This window comes from Symphalangus syndactylus, chromosome 10, assembly GCF_028878055.3.
Source record: "Symphalangus syndactylus isolate Jambi chromosome 10, NHGRI_mSymSyn1-v2.1_pri, whole genome shotgun sequence".
NCBI classification, from domain to species: Eukaryota; Metazoa; Chordata; class Mammalia; order Primates; family Hylobatidae; genus Symphalangus; species Symphalangus syndactylus.
The window spans coordinates 45,377,138-45,394,364 of NC_072432.2; the positions used below are offsets into that span (position 1 = coordinate 45,377,138).

Here is a 17,227-nt window from a genome sequence, read left to right on the forward strand (position 1 = left end):
GTAGACCTAAGTAGAATAAGTATTTTTGCTTTAGTTAAAATAAGAGTGTAATAAAACCATAAAATTAGAAAGAAAACAACTAAAAAAATAAAACTGAAGAATCTCTTAGTAAACTCAACAGAACTTATTTCCTGGAATCTGCCCATAGCAGTCCGTGCTGAGAACAGTTATTTAACTTATGACTCTTTAAAGATATTTTTAAATGAGAAATTAAAAATGTGTTTTGATAAAGTTGGGTTATTAGTACTAAAATAATAATATTATGCTTAAATAAGGAAAATTATTCATAATAAAATAAAAAATATCTAGAAGACAGTGAATACCTTGGAACATAAAGCAAAGTGGTATCATAATGAATGATTAATGCCATAATGATGTTGGTATGTTGGTATAGTTTATGCACCACAAAACGTAGGCTTAGCTCAGTTCACTTTTTAGAGAACATAGAAATATTTTGAAGTAAGACATAAGGAGTCTTTCAGAATAAAAAAAATATGTAAATCCCAGTTGTCCTACTTACTGCATGATCTTGGAGAAATAATTTATTGTTCTTAGCCTCAGTTCATTTTCTGTTCTTTAACTGGACACTGTTTTGAGAATTATATTAGAAAATATGGGAGTGTTTATGAGTCCAAGGCTTGCTGTAGATGTTTCCTCAGTGCTAGTTTTGTTTTCTTTTTTTTTTTTCAATTTTACTTTAAGTGCGGAATACATATGCAGAATGTGCAGATTTGTTATATAGGTATATATGTGTCATGGTGATTTGCTATACCTATTAACCCATCTTCTAGGTTTTCAGCCCCACATGCATTAGGTATTTCTACTAATGCTCTCACTCCCCTTGTCTCCACCCTCGACAGGCCCTGGTGTGTGATGTTCCCCTACTTGTGTCCATGTGTTCTTATTGTTCAACTCCAACTTATGAGTGAGAACATGTGGTGTTTGGTTTTCCATTCCTGTGTTACTTTGCTAAGAATGATGGTTTCCAGTTTCATCCATGTCCCTGCAAAGGACATGAACTCATTCTTTCTTATGCCTGCATAGTATTCCATGGTGTATATGTGCCACATTTTCTTTATCCAGTCTATCATTGATGGGCATTTGGGTTGGTTCCATGTCTTTGCTATTGTAAATAGTGCTGCAATAAACATATATGTGCATACGTTTTTATAGTAGAATGATTTATAATCCTTCAGGTATATACCCAGTAACGGGATTGCTGGGTCAAATGGTACTTGGTTCTAGATCCTTGGGAAATTGCCACACTGCCTTCCACAATGGTTGAACTAATTTACACTCTCACCAATAGTGTAAAGGCGTTTCTATTTCTCAACATCCTCCCCAGCATCTGCTGTTTCCTGACTTTTTAATGATTGCCATTCTAACTGACATGAGATGGTATCCTATTGTGGTTTTGATTTGCATTTCTCCAATGACCAGTGATGATGACCTTTTCTGCATATGTGTGCTGGCCCCATAAATGTCTTCTGACAAAAACAAGCAATGAGTAAAGGATTCTCTATTTAATAAATGGTGCTGGGAAAACTGGCTAGCCATATGCAGAAAACAGAAACTGGATCCCTTCCTTCCACCTTATAAAAAAATTAACTGAAGATCGATTAAAGACTTAAATGTAAAACCTAAAACTATAAAAACCCTAGAAGAAAACCTAGACAACACCATTCAGGACATAGGTATGGGGAAAGACTTCATGACTAAAACACCAAAAGCAATTGCAACAAAAACCAAAATTGACAAATGGGATCTAATTAAATTAAAGAGCTTCTGCACAGCAAAAGAAACTATCATCAAAGTGAACAGGCAACCTACAGGATGGGAGAAAATTTTTGCAATCTATCCATCTGACAAAGGTCTAATATCCAGAATCTACAAGGAACTTAAGCAAATTTACAAGAAAAAAACAAACAACTCCATCAAAAAGTGCATGAAGGATATGTACAGACACTTGTTTGCCTTCTTTTAGTTACTTATACCTGTTTCACAACATGTACTAAAATAGAGCATTAAAAAAGCTAGCAAATTTTTGAAAAACAATGTTTTTCAGTGTTGATTAACATTACCAAAATCCTCAAGAGAAAAAGAAAAAAAATGTAAAACTTCATTAATTGAGTTAATTGGGGTGAGGAAGTTATCATCCGTAATTAGTTAAAAGTCAGAAATGTAGGGCATTTATAACCAAATATGAATTTATTTCCTTCAGGGCAATAAAGCAACAAAAACCAATTATTAAACAATGTTGCCAAAGAATGATTCTGACAAATCTACTTTAATGAAGAGATAAGAGACACATAATTAGCACACTATTCTATACAAGTGCTCTAGTAGACTGCTTAGACCAAGTTGTTTTCTTAAATAAGTTAAGCAGTTTCATGTTAAGTCCCTACCTAACCCAATTAAAACTATTAATTTACTAATTCTATCAAAGTTAATTTTTGTCTATCTATCAAGTGCGAATCTATTTGAAGATTTCTACAATAAAGTCATTATGAATTCTGAATAAATTTAACTTAATAAACTTTGGTAACCAGTGACTGGTAGAAGAATCAAAGTGGATCTAGGAACTAAATTCAGTATAGTCCTATTTTGATTTTAGCAACTCAAATGTAATCGGCTTTGGTTTTATTTAGGAAACAATCCTTGACCAATATTACCAATTACTTGAGGAGTTGTAGGGGAATACAGTTTCTCAGGCTTTTTAGTTGGAGATTGAAGTCAAGAAAGCCTAGCATGAAGTTCCTGAAACTGAATCTGTAATAGGAATTCTTACATATCTATTAATCTGATCATTTGTGGAGATATATTTTGACATTCTCAACATTCAAAGTTAACTATCAAAATTGGCTACTTAGCTATAGATTCATACTAAATAAATGACTTGACAGCATATTCCTGCAAGTTTAAAAAAGAAAGAAAACTGTCAGCAATATAACAAGCTCTATGTTAAATACTTTGAAACATAAAATAGCAAACTAGATTTATTTTAGTTAAAACGAAAGTGCTTATACCCATCTCTTCATATGTCATTCATTCATTAATTCATTTTTTTATTCACTGAGCATTTACACTGCTTTGTACCCTCTTAGGGCATCAGATGCAACAATTAAGTGTGAGTCACTGCCAGGGCCAAGATGGCCGAATAGGAACAGCTTCGGTTACAGCTCCCAGCTTGAGCGATGCAGAAGACAGGGGATTTCTGCATTTCCATCTGAGGTACCGGGTTCATCTCACTAGGGAGTGTCAAACAGCAGGTGCAGGACAGTCGATTTAGCACACCGTGTGCGAGCCAACGCAGAGTGAGGCATTGCCTCTCTCGGGAAGTGCAAGGGGTCAGGGAGTTCCCTTTCCTAGTCAAAGAAAGGGGTGACAGACGGCACCAGGAAAATCAGGTTAGTCCCACCCTAATACTGTGCTTTCCAACGGGCTTGGAAAACGGCACACCAGGAGATTGTGTCCTGCACCTGGCTCAGAGGGTCCTACACCCACAGAGTCTTGCTGATTGCTAGCAAAGCAGTCTGAGATCAAACTGCAAGGTGGCAGCGAGGCTGGGGGAGGGGTGCCCGCCATTGCCCAGGCTTGCTTAGGTAAACAAAGCAGCCAGGAAGCTCGAACTGGGTGAGCCCACCACAGCTCAAGGAGGCCTGCCTGTCTCTGTAGACTCCACCTATGGGGGCAGGGCACAGACAAACAAAAAGTCAGCAGGAACCTCTGCAGACTTAAATGTCCCTGTCTGACAGCTTTGAAGAGAGGAGTGGTTCTCCCAGCACACAGCTGGAGATCTGAGAACGGGCAGACTGCCTCCTAAAGTGGGACCCTGACCCCTGAGCAGCCTAACTGGGAGGCACCTCCCAGTAGGGACAGACTGACACCTCACTCGGTCGGGTACTCCTCTGAGACAAAACTTCCAGAGGAACTATCAGACAGCTGAATTTATGGTTAATGAAAATCTGCTGTTCTGCAGCCACTGCTGCTAACACCCAGCCAAACAGGGTCTGGAGTGGACCTCTAGCAAACTCCAACAGACCTGCAGCCGAGGGTCCTGTCTGCTAGAAGGAAAACTAACAAACAGAAAGGACACCCACACCAAAAACCCATCTGTACATCACTATCATCAAAGACCAAAAGGAGAAAAAACTACAAAGATGGGGAGAAACCAGAGCAGAAAAACTGGAAACTCTAAAAAGCAGAGCGCCTCTCCTCCTCCAAAGGAACGCAGTTCCTCACCAGCAACAGAACAAAGCTGGATGGAGAATGACTTTGACGAGTTGAGGGAAGAAGGCTTCAGACAATCAAACTACTCTGAGCTACAGGAGGAAATTCAAACCAATGGCAAAGAAGTTAAAAACTTTGGAAAAAAACTTAGACAAATGTTTAACTAAAATAACTAGTGCAGAGAAGTGCTTAAAGGAGCTGATGGAGCTGAAAGCCAAGTTTTGAGAACTACGTGAAGACTGCAGAAGCCTCGGTAGCTGATGCGATCAACTGGAAGAAAGGGTATCAGTGATGGAAGATGAAATGAATGAAATGAAGCAAGAAGGGAAGTTTAGAGAAAAAAGAACAAAAAGAAATGAACAAAGCCTCCAAGAAATATGAGACTACGTGAAAAGACCAAACCTACGGCTGATTGGTGTAACTGAAAGTGACACAAAGAACGGAACCAAGTTGGAAAACACTCTGCAAGATATTATCCAGGAGGACTTCCCCAACCTAGCAAGGCAGGCCAACATTCAGATTCAGGAAATACAGAGAATGCTACAAAGATACTCCTCCAGAAGAGCAACTCCAAGACACATAATTGTCAGATTCACCAAAGTTGAAATGAAGGAAAACATGTTAAGGGTGGCCAGAGAGAAAGGTCGAGCTACCCACAAAGGGAAGCCCATCAGACTAACAGCTGATCTCTCAGCAGAAACTCTACAAGCCAGAAGAGGGTGGGGGCCGATATTGAACATTCTTAAAGAAAAGAATTTTCAACCCAGAATCTCATATCCAGCCAAACTAAGCTTCATAAGTGAAGAAGAAATAAAATGCTTTACAGACAAGCAAATGCTGAGTGATTTTGTCACCACCAGGCCTGCCCTAAAAGAGATCCTGAAGGAAGAACTAAACATGGAAAGGAACAACCGGTAACAGCCACTGCAAAAACATGCCAAATTGTAAAGACCATCGAGGCTAGGAAGAAACTGCATCAACTAACGAGCAAAATAACCAGCTAACATCATAATGAGAGGATCAAATTCACACATAACAATACTAACTTTAAATGTAAATGGACTAAATGCTCTAATTAAAAGACACAGACTGGCAAATTGGATAAGGAGTCAAGACCCATCGGTGTGCTGTATTCAGGAAACCCATATCACGTGCAGAGAAACACATAGACTCAAAATAAAGGGATGGAGGAAGATCTACCAAGCAAATGGAAAACAAAAAAAGGCAGGAGTGGCAATCCTAGTCTCTGATAAAATAGACTTTAAACCAACAAAGATCAAAAGAGACAAAGAAGGCCATTACATAATGGTAAAGGGATCAATTCAACAAGAAGAGCTAACTATCCTAAATATATATGCACCCAACACAGGAGCATCCAGATTCATAAAGCAAGTCCTGAGTGACCTACAAAGAGACTTAGACTCCCACACATCAATAATGGGAGATTTTAACACCCCACTGTCAACATTAGACAGATCAATGAGACAGAAAGTTAACAAGGATACCCAGGAATTGAACTCAACTCTGCACCAAGCGGACCTAATAGACATCTACAGAACTCTCCACCCCAAATCAACAGAATATACATATTTTTCAGCACCACACTACACCTATTCCAAAATTGACCACATAGTTGGAAGTAAAGCTCTCCTCAGCAAATGTAAAAGAACAGAAATTATAACAAACTGTCTCTCAGACCACAGTGCAATCAAACTAGAACTCAGGATTAAGAAACTCACTCAAAACCACTCAACTACATGGAAACTGAACAATCTGCTCTTGAATGACTACTGGGTACATAACGAAATGAAGGCAGAAATAAAGATGTTCTTTGAAACCAATGAGAACAAAGACACAACATACCAGAATCTCTGGGACACATTCAAAGCAGTGTGTAAAGGGAAATTTATAGCACTAAATGCCCACAAGAGAAAGCAGGAAAGATCCAAAATTGACACCCTAACATCACAATTAAAAGAACTAGAAAAGCAAGAGCAAACACAATCAAAAGCTAGCAGAAGGCAAGAAATAACTAAAATCAGAACAGAACTGAAGGATATACAGACACAAAAGACTCTTCAAAAAATTAATGAATCCAGGAGCTGGTTTTTTGAAAAGATCAACAAAATTGATAGACTGCTAGCAAGACTAATAAAGAAGAAAACAGAGAAGAATCAAATAGACACGATAAAAAATGATAACGGGGATATAACCACTGATCTCACAGAAATACAATCTACCATCCGAGAATATTACAAATACCTCTATGCAAATAAACTAGAAAATCTAGAAGAAATGGATAAATTCCTCGAAAAATACACCCTCCCAAGACTAAACCAGGAAGAAGTTGAATCTCTGAATAGACCAATAACAGGCTCTGAAATTGTGGCAATAATCAATAGCTTACTAACCAAAAAGAGTCCAGGACCTGATGGATTCACAGCCGAATTCTACCAGAGGTACAAGGAGGAACTGGTACCATTCCTTCTGAAACTATTCCAATCGATAGAAAAAGAGGGAATCCTCCCTAACACATTTTATAAGGCCAGCATCATCCTGATACCAAAGCCTGGCAGAGACACAACCAAAAAAGAGAATCTCAGACCAATGTCCTTGATGAACATTGATGCAAAAATCCTCAATAAAATACTGGCAAACCGAATCCAGCAGCACATCAAAAAGCTTATCCACCATGATCAAGTGGGCTTCATCCCTGGGATGCAAGGCTGGTTCAACATATGCAAATCAATAAATGTAATCCAGCATATAAACAGAACCAAAGACAAAAACCACATGATTATCTCAACAGATGCAGAAAAGGCCTTTGACAAAATTCAACAACCCTTCATGCTAAAAACTCTCAATAAATTAGGTATTGATGGGACGTATCTCACAATAATATGAGCTATCTATGACTAACCCACAGCCAATATCATACTGAATGGGCAAAAACTGGAAGCATTCCCTTTGAAAACTGGCACAAGACAGGGATGCCCTCTCTCACCACTCCTATTCAACATAGTGCTGGAAGTTCTGGCCAGGGCAATCAGGCAGGGGAAGGAAATAAAGGGTATTCAATTAGGAAAAGAGGAAGTCAAACTGTCCCTATTTGCAGATGACATGATTGTATATCTAGAAAACCCCATCATCTCAGCCCAAAATCTCCTCAAGCTGATAAGCAACTTCAGCAAAGTCTCAGGATACAAAATCTATGTACAAAAATCACAAGCATTCTTGTACACCAATAACAGACAAACAGAGAGCCAAATCATGAGTGAACTCCCATTCACAATTGCTTCAAAGAGAATAAAATACCTAGGAATCCAACTTACAAGGGACATGAAGGACCTCTTCAAGGAGAACTACAAACCACTGCTCAATGAAATAAAAGAGGATACAAACAAATGGAAGAACATTCCATGCTCATGGGTTGGAAGAATCAATATCCTGAAAATGGCCATACTGTCCAAGGTAATTTATAGATTCAATGCCATCCCCATCAAGCTACCAATGACTTTCTTCACAGAATTGGAAAAAACTACTTTGAAGTTCATATGGAACCAAAAAAGAGTCCGCATTGCTAAGTCAATCCTAAGCCAAAAGAACAAAGCTGGAAGCATCATGCTACCTGACTTCAAACTATACCACAAGGCTACAGTAACCAAAACAGCATGGTACTGGTACCAAAACAGACATATAGATCAAGGCAACAGAACAGAGCCCTCAGAAATAATGCCACATATCTACAAATATCTGATCTTTGACAAGCCTGACAAAAACAAGCAATGGGGAAAGGATTCCCTATTTAATAAATGGTGCTGGGAAAACTGGCTAGTCATATGTAGAAAGCTGAAACTGGATCCCTTCCTTACACCTTATACAAAAATTAATTCAAGATGGATTAAAGACTTACATGTTAGACCTAAAACCATAAAAACCCTAAAAGAAAACCTAGGCAATACCATTCAGGACATAGGTATGGGCAAGGACTTCATGTCTAAAACATCAAAAGCAATGGCAACAAAAGCCAAAATTGACAAATGGGATCTAATTAAACTAAAGAGCTTCTGCACAGCAAAAGAAACTATCATCAGAGTGAACAGGCAACCTACAAGATGGGAGAAAATTTTCGCAACCCACTCATCTGACAAAGGGCTAATATCCAGAATCTACAATGAACTCAAACAAATTTACAAGAAAAAAAAACAAACAACCCCATCAAAAAGTGGGTGAAGGACATGAACAGACACTTTTCAAAAGAAGACATTTATGCAGCCAAAAGACACATGAAAAAATGCTCATCATCACTGGCTATCAGAGAAATGCAAATCAAAACCACAATGAGATACCATCTCACACCAGTTAGAATGGCCATCATTAAAAAGTCAGGAAACAACAGGTGCTGGAGAGGATGTGGAGAAATAGGAACACTTTTACACTGTTGGTGGGACTGTAAACTAGTTCAACCATTGTGGAAGTCAGTGTGGCGATTCCTCAGGGATCTAGAACTAGAAATACCATTTGACCCAGCCATCCCATTACTGGATATATACCCAAAGGACTATAAATCATGCTGCTATAAAGACACATGCACACGTATGTTTATTGCGGCACTATTCACAATAGCAAAGACTTGGAACCAACCCAAATGTCCAACAACGATAGACTGGATTAAGAAAATGTGGCACATATACACCATGGAATACTATGCAGCCATAAAAAATGATGAGTTCATGTCCTTTGTAGGGACATGGATGAAACTGGAAACCATCATTCTCAGTAAACTATCGCAAGGACAAAAAACCAAACACCTCATGTTCTCACTGATAGGTGGGAATGGAACAATGAGAACACATGGAGACAGGAAGGGGAACATCACACTTCGGGGACTGTTGTGGGGAGGGGGGAGGGGGGAAGGACAGCATTAGGAGATATATCTAATGCTAAATGATGAGTTAATGGGTGCAGCACACCAACATGGCACATGGATACATATGTAACAAACCTGCACATTGTGCACATGTACCCTAAAACTTAAAGTATAATAATAATAATAATAAGAAAAAAAATGTGTGAGTCACTGCCATGAAATGGCTTCTCTGAAATACTGGTGTCTTGGCTGGAGAAAAAAATCATATTTAAGATAATATGATTAAAAGCTACTCAGCATTTAAACAAAACTGAGTAGTGTGAAGATATACTACCAGGATGGTAGAATATCGTGTCTTGACGGGGCTGGGTGGTGTTAAACACGTAAATGTTTAACAAATAAAGACAGAAGGGACATAGTAACAAAAATTGACTCCCTCTTTTTTTTTTCTTTTTTTAATCTCAGGATCCCTTGACATTGCTAAAAAGTATTGAGTTCTCCAAAGAGTTTTTTTTTTTATGTGGATTATACCTGTTGATGTTTATTGCACCAAAAGTTAACCTGATAATTTCCAATATATATGCTTTTTCATTCATTAATAATAAATTCATTAAACATTAATATAAATAACAAATATTTTTTGGATAAATATAAATAGTTCTAAATAAAAGAGAACAGTTTAATTGCCTGACACTTGCAAATCCCTTGGTATTTGACTTAATAGAGGACAAGTGGATTCTTTTATCTGATTTTCTACTCAATTTGTTAAGAAACATGAATTGAAATATGAAGAAGGCCCAGCTTTATACAGGAATGTAACTGGAGGGGAGAAGAGTATTTCAATAGCCTTCCCATATAATTTTGGATATTTTTGATGAAACATAAAAACTCCTATCTCAGAATATGAAATCTAAAACATATCAAGGAACTCTTCTCAATGAACTCATAGTATCCCAAGGCCACACCATGAAAGCACTTGGATATAAAGGAAATAACATTAGATCAATCAAACCAATTACCAGTCTATAAAATCAGATTGCCTAAGTCTTTCTAATTTTTATATGAAAAACTCATGTTGTAATACTTGACATTTTAAATCAGCTGATTTGCAAATCAATATAAGGTTTTGTACAAAAGTACTAAATTAATTTAAATATATTGGTTATTTTATACAGATAATTATAAATTGTCAGATTTAAAGCTAGAATAATGTAATGCAAGTAGTCTAGTAAGCTTAACTCCTATGATTCACGCGTTTGACAAATATTTATTAAGAGCTTTCTAAGTCCTAGGTACTATTATGGATATTGGACATGCAGTATGGAGCAAAACTGGCAAAAATCACTCCTTTTTGGAACTTACATTCCAGTGGGAATAACAGACCACATATGAGATAATTAATTAAAAACTAAAACATGTTATACATAAGTACTATGGAGGAATATAGAGCAGGAAGGAAGATAGAAAATATGGTGTGTTAGGGATTGGTGGTTGGAAGGTCATTAGATGGTGCATCCAGGAAAAGCCTCAATGAGAGAGGAACATTAATGTAAAGAGTAAAAGAGTCTTAGGAATCAATCCATGAAGCTATCAGGGAAAAGAGTTTTCAAGGCAGAGGATAGCAAGTGCAAAGACCCTAAGTTGGGTGCATGCCTTGTCTGTTTACATAAAATGGACAAAGAGAAATAAGTAGGAATGAATTCAGAGAAGGTAGGAGGAAAGGAGGAGACAGAGCAAGGGCAGATTACGTAGGATTTCTAGCTCTGAAAAAGGACTTTGGCATTTACTCTGAATGAAACAGAAAACTACTGAGAATTTTGAGCAGAAGGGTGACAAGATGCCTCTTGTGTTTTAATAGGATCACTCTGGCTGCTGTACTGAGTACTCACTGAAGGAGTGCCAAGTTGGAACACTCAGGATACTTTCAGCTACAAGTAGCAATATATCAAACCAAAAGTGGCTTAAGCAGTTAGGACATTTAATATTTCTCCTAAAACGGGCTCCAGAAAATGAATTAAGTAGCTCCCCAGTGTTGGTAAGAACATGAAGGCTGTTTCCTTTTTTGCTGATGGCACAACGTCCAGGTGTCTATTGAGCATTCCTTCAGGCCTGCATATGGGCTGCCTTGGCTCCTTGCATTAGATGCTATTTTGACAACATGGTTTCTGTTGGGGGCAGAGGTGGCTCTCATTTATATGGGAATAATATGCAACCTAGCTTACTAAAACATCTACCTTTAAATACCCATAAGTGAATAGGAACAGTATGACCAAGACTGGTTTTAGCCTTTCTTGTGTCATGTCACATAGCAAATAATGATAGAGGTATGAGATGTTGGAGTAAACAGACAAGACTGCAGAAGCCTGGAGGTGTTCTGTTCATGGCATTTGGCCATGTTAAGACTCACTTCGCTGTCATGACAGCTGAAGAATCAATGTCTCAGCATATCTGTAACCCTCCTCGTTGCCATAGCACACCTGATAAGCAGAGCTGCTGCATATGTTCATGTAACTTGGTACTTGGCCAAGAGTTTTAGTAGGGGCTGAAGCTCAATCTGGATTCTTCTTAACAGACTGTGGGCCCCAATGGAAGGTGAATTTTTTTCTGTTCATCATCCTTGAGTTCATAGGATGATTTTTTATTGTAATTTGCACAAAAGTGCTCTTTACGCTAGTTGTACCCTGGTTTACTACTGGTTTTTCATCCCTGGGCATAACACATGAACTAAATCAGAAGAAGAGGTGGGAGATTGTTTGCAAAGTATCTCAGTGTCTGTCATGGAAATATTTCTTAAATGGGCAGATCTATGTTAATACTTTTTAAAAAATTTTTATTTATTTATTTTTAATTATACTTTAAGTTCTGGGATACATGTTAATACCTTTTTATTCAGAAATTTGTGGATATGAAAAATAAATTGTGGATTATAAACTTTCATATATTTATCTGGTTATCATGTCATTATTGCTATAGCTTCAATGTGTTTAATAGTTTTTCTAACAACCTATTTTGATTATTTTATTAATTACAAAGGAGCACTTCGTGGATTTTCCTAAAAAACAATATCTAAAGGTAAAGTTTAATGTTTATAGAGGCAATTTAATTTCTTAGTCAATCCAAATTCTTAATATTATTCATACAGCAGTTTATGAGTAGATATATCAGCAATTAACATAAACTAAAAGAGTAACCTTATTACACATAAATGCAAGGGGAATGGACTGATAAGGTACAAAGGCAGAGCTTTGAGGTGGGTCTGACAATTATAATTTTCTTTAGTTTTTTTAAAAGAGTAATTCATGGCTTTCAACTGTTACTAAATTTTGAAATAAATAATAAAAGTTTATTTTCAGAAACATACGTTAATAATTAATTTATTCTTTTGAGAATATACAACCCTAACCATGAAACTAGCACCCAAGACAGAAGTATTTTCTTAGCAAAAAAGGGTGTCACAGGTACCAGGGAATAGCTGGCAAAAACTGCTAGAAACAAACGAACAAAAGAAATGGGGAAAAAATCATAGCTACTACACAGCAGAGACTTAAACATTTGGAGATAATAAAGAAGATCATATATTTTTCAAATACACAAGTAATGATAAATTTCAATAACCTCCACCAAATATAATAACCTAATGGTATCTTACGGATTCTATTTAAAAAGGAAGAGAACCTCAGCCTAAGCAGGCAAAAATGCCTTTATCTACCTCTTTCTTAGCCTACAGGTCAAACTCCTAACATTTCTGTTCACCTGGCCTAACCTTCCTTATCTAGCTCAGACATTTCAGAGATGTTTCACTTCATCCTATCTCCCCTGAATCACCAGCCAGATTGAAGATCCCTTTGTATTAGATATTATCCATAATATTAGTTATTAGGCAACCCCAGAGACACCTTCCCTGTTCCTACTAGCACCAGTCCCTATTCTAAATTTCATTGACAACACTGGAAGGAATTACTGATGGGATTCAGGGTATTCTGGAGTCATCACAAACAGTTCGACCTGTCAGGCACTGGGGTGGACAATGTACACTCCTAGGAAAATAGTCACATCCTTCTTTTATTTTGTGGCCATTTTTGTATCCATGGTAAGATAAATAAACAAAAGGGCTTAGAAGGAATTCCAGAGTTTATCAGATTAGCACCTCTTTACCAAACAACTGATTTATCTTATTACTGACACACTAAAATTAATCATAACTTAAGGAAGATGTAAGATGTTTTTTATTGTGTGATGATCTAGATATATTTTTAATCTAGAACTTTTGAGTGATTGTTTCTAATAAATATAAATACCATTCAGTTGACAAGAAGATGGATTGGAGTTTTCTAGTCAAACAGACCTGTGTTGCCATCCAGGTTCCAACCTTTCTGTGTGACTACAGACAGCATAATTTGCTTCCCTGAGCCAATTTCTCTCATGTCACCTATTATGGATTCAATAAATTATTAATGTCCTTTGACAAATTTAGCAAATATCAATAGATCAATCATGTACAGGGTGCTAGGGATTGGCAGCAAATAAGAGATAAGCTCTGTATATTTTAAATATAAAAGGCTGCTTTTTCATTACTTATATATTGTCAAAAATTCTGCCATGAAATATTCATGAAATGTTCATAGTTCCTAATTTTAATCCTTGTACCAATTGGCAATAGACAACTTCTTTTCTCCATATATATATATATATATATATATATATATATATATATGACTCATAAAGGGCAAAGGGCAAACAATTCAACCAGCTCCAAGATACTTTTTGTACATAATTACCTTCTCCAATACTGCCCTTCACATAGACTCTAAATTAGTCAAACTAGTCCATCCTATGCCTATACTTTGTACTTTTCATGTATTAAAATTTCCCTGCTTGGCTCACTTTTTTGTGGCAGGGCTGTGGCAGGACTGGCTGTGGTGTTTGTCCCTCTGGTCTGAGTGGCATACTTGTTGCTGCAGTGACACCTGACCTCACCACCATGACAGAGCAGATGACCCTTTGTGACACTCTCGAAGGCCACAATAGCTGGGTAACCAGATCGCTACTACCCTGGACATGATACAGTCCACCTCTCGAGACAAAACCATCATCATGTGGATGTTGAACAGGGACGAAACCAACTGTGGCATCCCACAGTATGCCCTGAAGGGTCATTCCCACTTTGTTTATGACAGAATCATCTCTTCAGGTGGCCACTTTCCTCTCAGGCTCCTGAGATGGAAACCTGTGCTTCTGGGATCTGACAAATGGCATCACTGTGAGATGATCTGTAGGCCATACCAAGGACGTGTTGAGTGTGGCCTTCTCCATTGATAACTAGTAGATTGTCTCTAGATCCTGAGATAAAACCATCTAGTTATGGTTATAATCCTGAGTATATACAAATACACTGTCCAGGTGGACATCCACTCAGAGTGGGTGTCTTATGTTCACTCCTCACCTAACAGCAGCAACACTATCACCTCTGTAGCTGGGACAAGCTGGTCAAGGTACAGAATCTGGCTAACTGCAAGCTGAAGATGAACCACTTTGGCTACATGGCCCATCTGAACACTGTGACTGTCTCTCCAGATGGATCCCTCTGTGCTTCTGGAGGCAATGCTGGCCATGCCATGCCATGCAATCTCAACAAAGGCAAGCACCTTGATACGCTATGTGGTGGGAATATCATCAATGCTCTGTGATTTAGCCTCAACTGCTACTGGTTCTGAGCTAGCACAGGCCTCAGCATCAAGATCTGGGACTTAGAAGGAAAGACCATCATAGAAATTAAGCAAGAAATTATCAGAATCTGCAGCAAGGCAGAGACTCCCCATTGCACCTCTCTGGTCTGCTGATGGCCAGACTGCTGGCTACATAGACAATCTGGTGCAAGTGTGGCAGGTGACCATCAGCACCTGCTAGACATTTATGGCAGAACTTTAGGTTTTTTTAAACGGACTTTCTGATTTAAAAAAAAAAAAAAATCTTTCTACTTTGATCATTATTAACTTCCCCAGCAGTGAAACATAAAGAGATGGGGAGAAAGTATTTAAGTGGCTGTTCATATTATGAAACACAGTTTTTGCTTGAGTTGCCAGACTGCTTAGCTTGAGGACAAGTTACATGGAAATGGAAAAAGGAATCACTGCCTTTTGGTCTTGCTATGTGTGTTTTATTATGATTGAGAGAATATTACTTAAAATAGCTTTTATGGTGCCTTACTGAGGGGATGGGCTATATGCAGGCAGATTCCAACACAATTTGTAAATTGATCACAGTAGAATGATCTGGTTTTCTTGTATTACATTAATGAATGTGGAATGCTTGTAGAATCAAAAATATTATTTTAAATTTCTGTTTATGTAACTCCAGGGTATTAACTGAAATCAAGATCAATTACCTAGTAATATGGACAAATTTAAATCTTAAACACTTTTGAGAAACTTAAAAAACACAAACAGCTACAAAAATACTGTAACAAATTCTTACATAGAATCCATGGTTATCAATAGAAACATTTCATCATTTTAACTTTATTTATGAAATAACTTAAGCATGACAGATAAGATTGTCAACCATTTTGTTCTCTCTTCTAATCCCATTCCCTCATTGCCAGAGGCACTGACCATCCTAATTTTGGTGTACTTCTTCTTTTTTTTATTATTATTATACTTTAGGTTTTAGGGTACATGTGCAGGTTTGTTACATACGTATCCATGTGCCATGTTGTTTTGCTGCACCCATTAACTCGTCATTTAGCATTAGGTATATCTCCTAATGCTGTCCCTCCCCACTGGTGTACTTCTTAATGTCGCATTTTGCTCCACATATTTTTGTATTGGAATTATTTACAAGAAGCACTCATTACTTTAGAAATAAACATAATTTTATGAAATATCTGGCCTAAATTATGTTGAATTAAGCCAGTTAAACATATCAATTCAAAATATCTACTTTTGGAGTATACCTAAATTCCAAATTGGCTATATATATGGTTATTTAAATGTATCAATTTCTTTATCACTGTGTTAAGTAAAAATCACAATATTTATGCATACTTCCATGTATAAGTTGTTTATAATTAGCTGTTTTATCTTAAATATATATATTAGGGAAGATGATTATAGTATTGCTTCTAGGTTATTTTATTTGAAAATCAGGGCTGGGCGCGGTGGCTCACGCTTGTAATCCCAGCACTTTGGGAGGCCAAGGCGGGCGGATCACGACGTCAGGAGATCGAGACCACGGTGAAACCCCGTCTCTACTAAAAATACAAAAAATTATCCGGGCATGGTGGCGGGCGCCTGTAGTCCCAGCTACTCGGAGAGGCTGAGGCAGGAGAACGGCGTGAACCCGGGAGGCGGAGCTTGCAGTGAGGCGAGATTGTGCCACTGCACTCCAGCCTGGGTGACAGAGCAAGACTCCGTCTCAAAAAAAGAAAAAAAGAAAATCGGATTTTTAAACATCTAATTTGATATTATATTGATACAAGAGAATAGGAATTTTGTACAATTTAAAATAAGATTATTAATTATGATAATTTTAAGATATTGATTTCAGTAAAAATTGAACCTGAAATTAATAGAATGCTGAAGATATTTGTATATACATCACTGTAGCCTGAAATTTCAACCGTAGTACAAAAAATGCATTCTAAATAGAACTGAAGAAGTTTATCTGCTGAAACGAGACTGCAGAAGACATTATGCCACCTGCTATTTCCAGGGTATTTATAGGATTCTGACATTCTCTAAGATAAACACTTTCTATAAAGTTCATTGCAGCCAAGACTATTCACTTCTAGTAAGTACCATAAGCAAACCAGAGGTTGTATAGTGCTGTTTTCATTTGCTGCTAACAGTGTCTTGAGTCATTCTGACTTTGGTAGATTTAACTCTGCCTGTTTGATATTTTGAGAATTTTTAGGTTTCTGCTGTCTTAACTGTTTCTCTGACTTTCAGCTTAAATCTACAAGGCATTAGAGTGCCCTTTAGAATCCCTAAGATCTACTCACACCGAGTTCATAGCATTGCACTGGTCCTTTTGCCTACATATTAATTCTTAGTTTCTAGACTTTCAACATATTCCAAATAAGTATGTGTGTCATAAAAGCAGCATTACATTCAAAGTTAGAAGGAAAGG

General features: G+C 37.4%; 1 protein-coding gene and 1 pseudogene across 2 annotated transcripts in view; one reads left to right on the forward strand and one right to left on the reverse strand.

The window, feature by feature from the left end:
- Nucleotides 1-17,227, reverse strand: part of GRID2 (glutamate ionotropic receptor delta type subunit 2) — a 1,458,882-nt gene that overhangs the window by 934,419 nt on the left and 507,236 nt on the right. The gene's annotated exons all lie outside the window — the stretch shown is intronic.
- LOC129492119 (small ribosomal subunit protein RACK1-like) lies at nt 13,809-16,630 on the forward strand (annotated as a pseudogene).